At 58.9% G+C, this 9,099-nt stretch overlaps 1 long non-coding RNA gene across 1 annotated transcript; it reads left to right on the top strand.

The window, feature by feature from the left end:
- Positions 1-314: 314 nt before the first annotated feature.
- Positions 315-2,758, top strand: LOC137145549 (uncharacterized). Its single transcript, XR_010917677.1, has 3 exons — positions 315-327; positions 959-979; positions 2,391-2,758. It is a non-coding gene; the product is annotated as an uncharacterized lncRNA (long non-coding RNA).
- Positions 2,759-9,099: the final 6,341 nt, after the last annotated feature.

Below are 9,099 nucleotides of genomic sequence, written 5' to 3'. Positions count from 1 at the left end.
AGGCTGTGTTTTCTCTCTGGACGGAGAGAGGCTGCCAGTCCCCAGGCTGGGCCCCGGCAGATTGTGCAGGCACTAAATTCCCTGGGCAGCAGAGGTCACGGCCCTGTTAGCTCTGCCTGTGGCCCCAGCTCCCACCTGCTCCCCTTTCTGGCTTTGTGCAGTGGGGACTTAGGGCTGAGGAAGGAGAGGAATAAACACACTTGTGTCTCTCCAGGGGCAAGAAGGCGACGTCTCCACATCCGGTGCCCAAATCCCCTGAGCTAGAAAAGAGAATCCGGGATTTCTCTCAACAGAACAATCTCCAGGCGGCTATGGTGGGATTCCTGGGTAAAGGACGCTCTGAGAGTTTCTCTCTCATAGTGTCTGGGCAGGGGCCGGTGGGGGACTCCGACGGGGAAGCTGCGGAGCTGAGACTGATTTTCATAGCTATTTAGGTATGTGGTGGGATTTTCAAACACCCCAAAGCAGGCTAAGCACCTATCTCCCATTGATTTCAATAGGAGTGAAGTGTCTGATCTGATTCAGCACTTGGACAAATCTCCCTAGGTGTCTGTCTGCATCTTTAGGTGCCTAAATCCCAGTGAAAAGCTGCTTCTTGGGCCTTAGGCCTGGTCAGCACCAGAAAATCAGATCAGCAGAACTGTCTGTCAGAGGCATGAAAAATGCACACCCCGAAGTAGTGTAGTTAAGCCGACCTATGTCCCTGCCTCTCAGGGACGTGGGGTAACTGCACCAATGGGAGAAGCCCTCCGTCAGCATAGGGAGTGTTTACACTGAAGTGCTACAGTGGGGCAGCTGCAGCAGTGCCACTGTAGCGGTTTAAGTGTGGACAAGATCTTAGTGCCTCTTCTCTCACTGACATCGTATCATCTGAAAGCTGTGATGGAATGATTGTTAACCTGGAGATACAGGGATTGTGACTAATTATTGATTTTTCTTTTTCTCTCTTTCTTTCCAGAGGGGCTGGCTGCAGAGAGAGGTGAGAATCCTGAATAGCTGTTCTTAGGGCAGTGGTAACACGCAAGGGCACCCCACCTTTTCCCAGTCTGTAGGGCTCCAAGCATATCCCAGTTAGAGCACCCCCACCAACCAGTCCGTGGGGCTCCAGGGAAAGGCACCTACCTTTACCCAATTCACACTCTAGGGCTCAGGGTCACCCTTTCCCAATCTGTAGGGCTTTAGGCTTAATTCTCTGTGGGTTTGCAGGATCTTTTACCAGTGAAGGAGCCTTACACAGTAATATCCCGATTCTCTATTTATTAATAATGACCAAACATAGTACACATGTTAAGCACACAGGGCTGTGCTCACCAATCCTCATCAGGCAGGCGGACTTTCCCTGTTAGCCAGACAAGGTCAATCTCATCTGGATTCTGGTTGCTGCATGTCAGGGTCGTGCAGTGGATTCTAGCAGGTCTGATCTTGGGCGGTGTCTTGGAGGTGGATTCTTCTTCTTCCTTCAGGTCTTTCCTTCTTATTTTTCTTGTTCCCCTTTTCTTCTTCTAGCTGCTCTGCCTCTTGGACCCCAGTTTTTATAGTGAAACATGAGTCCTGCTTAGCTACACCTTAGCCAATCATATTACAAAATAAATCTTTGACCAATCATAGCATATTGCAAAATAATTCTTTAAGCAATCATACCCGACCAGCTTAAGTGATCACTCTTAGTTATTTTAGTTATGCAACAGCCAGAAACAAGCAAAGAACCAAACAGAAATCATTCATATATACAATAAAGTGGGTCCCATACAGACAAAACAATAAGAAGTGTAGAGTTTACAACCACAACTGTTAAGTGATTCCTTGCCAGACAGATGCTATCAAACAACGTTTTCGAAAAGTATGTTAATATCTGTTTCTTTATCTGGTGGTGGTCGGTACTATTAGGACAGTAGCATCTTCTTAACAGCCCGATACTCCATTGTCTGGATGTAATGTCAGGAGGGTGAAGATGTGACTGCATGCTGCTTAGCTTATGGCTGCTGTCTCTCCTGCTATGGCTGTTACTGCTTAGCCAAAAACAAGGCCTCAGACCTTACAGCAGGGCACAGCAGCTGCTGGGAGCCTGTTCCCCTGTATGGAGCAGCCCCTGGGCTGGGCGGGTGTGCAGTGATCTGCACAGGAGAGAAACCCAGCAGGTGAACGTGGGAGAAGAACATGGGCCAGAAAAGACAAAACAGAGTCAGAACCTGTCCAGCCCTGGGCTGTTGTGAGACGGTGCAGAGCTGGGTGCGGTGGGAACAGGCCCATGTACCTGGCTAGAGCGGCTGCTGCACCATCAGGACTCTTTGCGTAGGGACAGCAGGGTCTGCCCCCCCTGCACTGGACCCCGCTCCGGGTGCCCCTGCGGTGTGAATTCTCACCTCTCTCTCTCTGCTGGTTTGTTCCAGGACTCAGAAGAGCCCGAGGATTTGCAGGTAACCGAGGCCAAACCTGTGTCAGTGACTCCAGCCCCTCCCCTGGCAGAGATTCACTCCCTGCAGCTGCTCCTGGCACCAGCGCCCCGTAGTGCCCGAAACCTGGGCTCCCTCCCTGTGACCGGCCAGAGTCAGCACATCCCGGCTCCCCTCCCACCGGCCCCGGCACGGCTGGGCTCCGGCCAGTTCTGAGCCCGGCCCATGAGCCTGTTGGGATCCTGAGCTCGTCTTCCCGGTGCCTCATCCTAGGGAATCACTGACCCTGGGGAGCATCCTGTCCCCTCCCCCTGTCACCTGTCCTGGGCAGGGCACCCCAACCTGTCACCCCTCCCGGGCAGAGTCCCAGGCCCTGAGAGACTCGCTGGCTGCCCCAGGCTGGCCAGGCCCAGGGTGTCCAGCAGGGCCGTTGGTGCTGGCGCCGCGCTCGCTGCCAGAGCTCCCAGCCCCTGACCCAGCCCGGCCTGTTGCCCAGCACTGACCCCTCCCTGCAGGTGGGGACGCTGCTGCTCTGATGGCTGAGGCCCCCCCCGCCCTCTGCCATTCACTCTGCTGCTGCGCCGGCTCCTTCCCCTGGCACCTGGATTATCCATGTCTGGGGTGAGTGGGCAGGGACCTGCTCAGAGACACACGCCCTGTGCTGCACCCAGAGGGCAGAGACCAGCCCGGGCAGGGCAGCAAAGTGCCACCACACTGGGATTAACCCTTTCCTTCCAGCCACCCACCAGCCCCTGACAGGGCAGTGCCACTCGACTCCCCCTGCTCTGATCCCAGGGACCCACGTCTGGCGCTCTGGGGAGTGGCTGGGTGACCGTGTGGGGCAGAGTAACTAGGACACACTGCAGTGGGGAAGGCCCCGCGCTGTCACGCAGCCCCTAGGGGCTGGGCAGGGAGCGTTATTACTGACATAGCGCCCACGAGTGAACCAGGCGCTGCAGAAACAGAACAAGGGGCTGCCGGCCCCGCACGGCTCCTGGTGTGAGAGCAGACAAGGCCCAGCAGGGGGATCAGCAAACTCTGGGGAGGGGGAGTGAGGGTCCGAGTGTGGGACCAGAAATACCCTGGGCCTGTCTGGCTGGGTCGGGCAGAGGGTTTTGTAGAGACCCGGCTGGCTCCATGCTGGGCCCTGGGTCACCCCCAGTTCAGCATCCAGCCAGCAGAGAGCTCCGTACCCCCAGGCACAGGGCAGGGCAGGGACAGCCTGAGGTCAGGGGTGGGACAGGCTCAGGGAGAGCCGGAGGTTGTGGGGAAGCGGGAGCAGGCAGGGAGCTGGGCCGGGGGGGCCGGGAGCTGGGCAGGAGGCACAAACACCCTGTGCTCAGCGCTCACTCCAGGTTCTCACTCTGGCGCCAGCTCCGCTGGGGTCAGACACCGCGGTGAGGGGCCCACACAGCCAGACTGGAGAGAGCCAGGCTCTGTCCGTGGGGGGAGGGGCAGCAGCTCTGTTACATGGTGCCAGTTTCACAGAATTGTCATGGGGAGGCGCCCTGGGGCATCCCCTCAGCTGCCTCAGGGTGTCCTGCAAGCACCCTGCCTCAGTTTCCCCTCTTCAGCACTCCTGAAATTACTTGACACAGAGCAAAACATCTGAGACAAAAGTCCCCTGCTGGGGTTTACTTGGTCTCTGCCCCTGGAACCCGCCCCTCCCTTTGTCCCCTGCCATCCTGGCACCTGCCCCTCCCCCCAACCACCCTCTGCACCCTGGAATCCCCCATCACTTCACCCCCACACACCTGTCAGACACTTCTCTCCTTTCCCCCTCGGCTCCTACGTCTCCCATCCCTCCCCTGACCCCATCTGTGCCTCCCCTGATCCCCTCTTCCACTCTTGGGTGCACTCTGCATCTAGACTCCCGCCTGGCCTCTACCACTCTCCTCACCCTCTCTGCTCCCTGGTGCCCACCCCTTCCTTCTGCCTCCCTGGTGCCAGCCCCCCCTCTTTGTGTCTGCTCCTCTGCTCAGCCTCCCTCAGTCCCCCGTGCCCCTGCCCTTTCCCTTGCTTCCCCCTACTCTTCTGATGCCTGCCCCTTTCCTTCCCACTGTGACATTGGCCAAGTACAATCTCGATTGTTGAACAGCTTCGTGCCCTCAGTTCTCCAGTCTGGAGTGCCTTTTACACTGCTTCACTGGGAGAACAACCACTGGGTGTTCACACACAGTCTCTAGCATGTCACTTCCTCCCAGTTACACAGGAAGAGTGCTTTAGCCAGCCACTCCTGAGTTACGCTGCAGGAGACATCAGCAAACTCCCTGTCCCAAACTGTCCACCCAGAAATGTGCGCCTGGTTGCCCAGCGCTCTACTGGCCAACGCAAGCTGATAGAAAGTCCGTCATTTCATTACTAGAAAACGCTATGCACAAGCCCTGTTATCTCACGTGAAGGGTCCCAAACATGTCAACCAAACACACTGGTTTAGATAAAACAAGGTAATTAACGACAGAAAGAAGAAATTTAAGTGGTTACAAATAAATGAGGCATAAAAGTCAGAACTGGTCACAAAGGAAATAAAAAATAAAATACAAACTAACATTGAACTTCTCAGACTAAAAAAATTGAAAGCAAAAAATCTCTCTCACCCCAGGCTTTTGCAGCTCACTGGCTGGATGCCCCCAGCCGGGACCTCTCCCCAGGGCAGGGTTGTTTCAGGGGTGTCTGTTGCCGGGAGTAGAAAGGAAGGGAGGGGAGGGGAGGTGTTTGTGGGGTTAGTTTCTATTTTAGTTTCCTTGCTTTTCTCACGTCTTTCAGAAATATTTGCAGCTGGGTTAAGGTGACAGCAGGGCTGTGGGACGGGGACCCCAGCTGTGTCTGTGGCCAATATGTCAATTTCCTGCTCATCCCCTTCTGCCTGCCAAAGAACGGCTGCTCCCCAGGTGCTCATGGTGTGATTACGCTGACACCTGGCTGAGGCCTTCGTTTGCCTGTTTCTGAGGCACTGGCTGTGCCGGCTTCTCTGAACTGAGTGATGCCGTTCAGGAGAATTTACAACTTTACATGTCACGTTACCGCACGGATTGTGCCAGGAGACCCACTTGGTATGAAACGTGTCATCGTCTTGTGAAAGGGTGAACATGAGAGAAAAGACAGTCACACCTTCACTGCCCTGCCCCAGCACCCACCCCTCCCCTCGCCCCTTCCTTCTCCGTGCCCCTCTCCCCTCCCCCTCCTCCCGCCACCATGCATGAATTCCCCACCCCTCTTTTCTCATCCCTCTCTGCACCTACTGCCCACCCTCCCCTCTGCCCTTTCCTCCTTTTGCCTCTCCTTCCTTTCCCCTCTTCTGCCCCCCAACAGATCCCCCCCCCCGGCACCAACCTCTTTTCTTGCTCCATTCCTCCCTCTGATGTCTGCCCCTCCTCCTGCCCCTTTACTGCCTGCCCATCTGCTCCCCCCCCACCCTACGGCGGTTGCAGGCCCCTTCCCTTGCCCCCCTCTGCTTCTAGCTGTCACACCTCCCCTCTCCCCTGTCTATCCCCCTGGCATCCACCTCTTCCCCCGCCCTTCCACCCACTGATGACCCCCCTCGATAACCCCATGGCACAAGCCCCTCCCCTCGCCCCCTGGTGCCTGCCCCTCCCTCGCACCCATCTCCCCTGCCCCCTTCCCCTCCTTATCCCCCAACAGCCCCTGCCCCTCCACTCCCCACCTCCTATCCCCTGGTGCCCACCCATTCCCTTGCCCCCCATTACTCCCTGCTGTCTGTGCCTCCCCTCACCCCCTTTACCTTCAGGGTCCCACCCCTCCCCTCATCCACCCTCTTCCCCCCTGGTGCCCACCCCCCCTCGCTATCCTCTGCCCCCATAAGGCCACCTTTTACCACACCCCTCTCTGCCCCCCTTGTGCTCACCTACCCATCATCCCCCCCATTCTACCCCAGTACCCGACCCTCTGCCCTCCCTGCAGCCACCCCAACATTCACCCCCCTCAGCCCTCCTGGTGCCAGCCCCTCCACTCGCCCCCCCCATACCCCTGGCACCCACCCCTGCTATCCTCACCTTCTCCCCATTAACAACTGCCCCTTTCCTTGCTCCCCTGGTGCCCCCTGGACTCTGCCTTTCCCCTCTCTCCCCTCTGTCCCCCCCAACATCTACCCCTCCCCTCACCCCTCTTGTCACCTTCTCACCTGCGCCTTCCCACGCACCCCCTTTGCCCACCTGGTGTGCGCCGCTCCCATTGAGATCCCTCTGCCCCGCCTGCCTGCCCCTTCCCTCACCCCCTCTAGTGTCCTGGAGCCAGCCCCACCTTTCACTGCCCCTCTGCCCCTACAGCCCACTCCCTCCTCCTTCCCCCACCTCTTGGAGCCCCCTATTCCCTCACAACTCTCTGCCCCCTGGTGCCTTCTATCGTCCACCTCTGCCTCTTGACATCTGCCCCTTCTGTAACTCAGTTGCCCCCTGGGGTCTGCCCCTCCCCTCCCCCATCTCCCTGTTAGTGCCCACCACACCCCTCACCCCCCCATGCCCCTCTGGTGCCTGCCCCACCCCTCACCCCCTTTGTCCCCTTGTCACCTGCACCTTCCCCCGCCCCATCCTTGGCCCACCCGGTGCCCCCCATTCCCCTCATGACCCATCTGCCCCTGAGGGCTGCCCCTTCCCCCGCTCCCTCTAGTCCTCTGGGGCCAGCCCCCCTTTCACTCCCCCTCTGCCTCCCTGGGGCTCCTCTTCCCCCTTAGCCCCCATCAGACCCACCCCTCCCATCACCCCACTCTGCCCCCTGGCACCTGCCCCAGCCCTCGCTCCGCCCTACGGTGATCACTCCTGCCCTAGACACCCCCACTGCCCCCGGCTCCTGCCTCACTCTGTGCCCCTGGTGCCTGCCCATTCCCTCCCCCCACCCCTGGCACCTAACCCTCCTCTTCACACCCCTCTGCCCCCTACAGCCCCCCTCTCCTCATTCCCCTGCCCCTTGGAGCCCCCCCATTACCTCACCCCCATCTGCCCCCTGGTGCCCTACCTTCCCTTGCTTCCCTTCTGCCCCTGTGACCCTGCCCCTCCCTCCACCCCACTTTGTCCTCCTGGTGCCTGCTCCTTCCCTTCCCCCCACTGCCCTTGTGCCTGCCCCTCCCCTCTGCCCCTCCTCTGCCTCTCGCAGCATCAGCCTGTCCCCTCCCCTGTCCCTGGGCTGCCCTCCCCTGCCCTGCCCCCGCTGACACCTTCCCATCCCACCCCCCTCCTGCTCTGCTTCCCCTCAAGTTCGCTTCCATGGGTAGAGGGGCCCTGACTCCCCTTAACGGGCAACAACCCCCACCCCACAGCTATTAACGGGGAGGCAGGTTAATTTCCCTTTGATCCCCGTGACCAGCCCCTGCCCCGGCCCTGACTCTGTGACTCTCTCCCCAGTGGACGTGACTCTGGATCCAGACACGGCAAATCCCAAACTCGTCCTGTCTGAGGATCGGAAACGTGTGAGACACGGAGACACACGCCAGGATCTGCCCGACAATCCTGAGAGATTTGATAACAGTCCCTGTGTGCTGGGCGCTGAGGGGTTCCCGGGCGGGAGGCATTACTGGGAGGTGGAGGTGGGAGACAAGACTAGATGGGACCTGGGGGTTTGTAGGGAATCTGTGAGCAGGAAGGGGATGGTCAGACTCTCACCTGGGAATGGATACTGGGCCATGTGGCTGAGGGATGGGGAATACAAGGCCCTCACCTCCCCCTCGACCCCCCTCCCCGTGAGCGTCAGGCCCAGCCGGGTGGGGATTTTCCTGGACTATGAGGCGGGCGAGGTCTCATTTTACAATGTCACTGACAGGTCCCAGCTCTGCACTTTCACTGACACCTTCTCCGGGACGCTTCGCCCTTATTTCTGTCCTTGTCTCGAAGCTGGGGGTAAAAACGTGGCTCCCCTGATCATCTGCCCGGTCCCAGCCCAGGCCAGAGGGAATCTCTGTCCCTGACAGCGACACCCGCGGCAGAGACTGTCCCCTCCCAGCGCTGAGCAGCCCCCAGGCCTGTTCCCGGGGGAGGGTCTAAAGGGCATCACCCGCCCCTCAGTTCCCAGCACCAGACCTGTGAACTGGTGGGGGGGAGCCGGCTGCTGGGCTGGGGGGCAGTGCAGGGGTGTGTGTGGATTGGGTGAGGGTAATGTCAGGGGTGGAGGCTGAGGTGGGGGAGGGGGCTGCAGCAGCAGGAGGGGAAGAGCCCAGCTGACATGAGGAAGACTTGGGGGGGGGAATGTAATGAGAGGGGAGGGGAGAGGCCCATGGAGGAAGAGCCCATGGCAGAAATGACGGGGGAGGGGAGGAGCCCAGTGAGTGTGACGGGGCCAGTGAGTGAGGGGAAGGTCCCAGCATTGCCTGCCTTGGGGGATTGCCTGCCTGGTCCCAGCGCCATGGGGGGAGGGTGGGAAGTGGGGAGAGCTGGGGGAGGGGATTCGGTAGCTGGGACAGAGGAAGGGGGGTGAGAGCCCAGCCCCTGGGCAGTGTGGGCGAGGGGCCAGGCTGGGTGAATGGGACTCGCTCACGGGAAGGAGCCCAGGCATTACTCCAAAGGGTGATATTTTGTGGTCATGTGAGATTTAGAGCACACAGAAAATAGTTGTTCCAGCAAATGTATCCTAATTACCTGACAGGACAGCTGAGCAGAGTGCGAGGGAGGCACATCACAGGGCATGGCTACAGTTACTTCTTTGTTTTCATCTGGATGCAGTGTGAACATTTTCAGTGTAGTTCATTCAATTTTGAAGA

Source organism: Emydura macquarii, unplaced genomic scaffold (assembly GCF_026122565.2).
Source record: "Emydura macquarii macquarii isolate MOO-44397 ecotype Brisbane River unplaced genomic scaffold, CSIRO-AGI_Emac_v2 contig_3555, whole genome shotgun sequence".
Classification (NCBI taxonomy): domain Eukaryota; kingdom Metazoa; phylum Chordata; order Testudines; family Chelidae; genus Emydura; species Emydura macquarii.
Note: the sequence above shows the minus strand (reverse complement) of the source record. Positions and strands in the feature narration are given on the sequence as shown.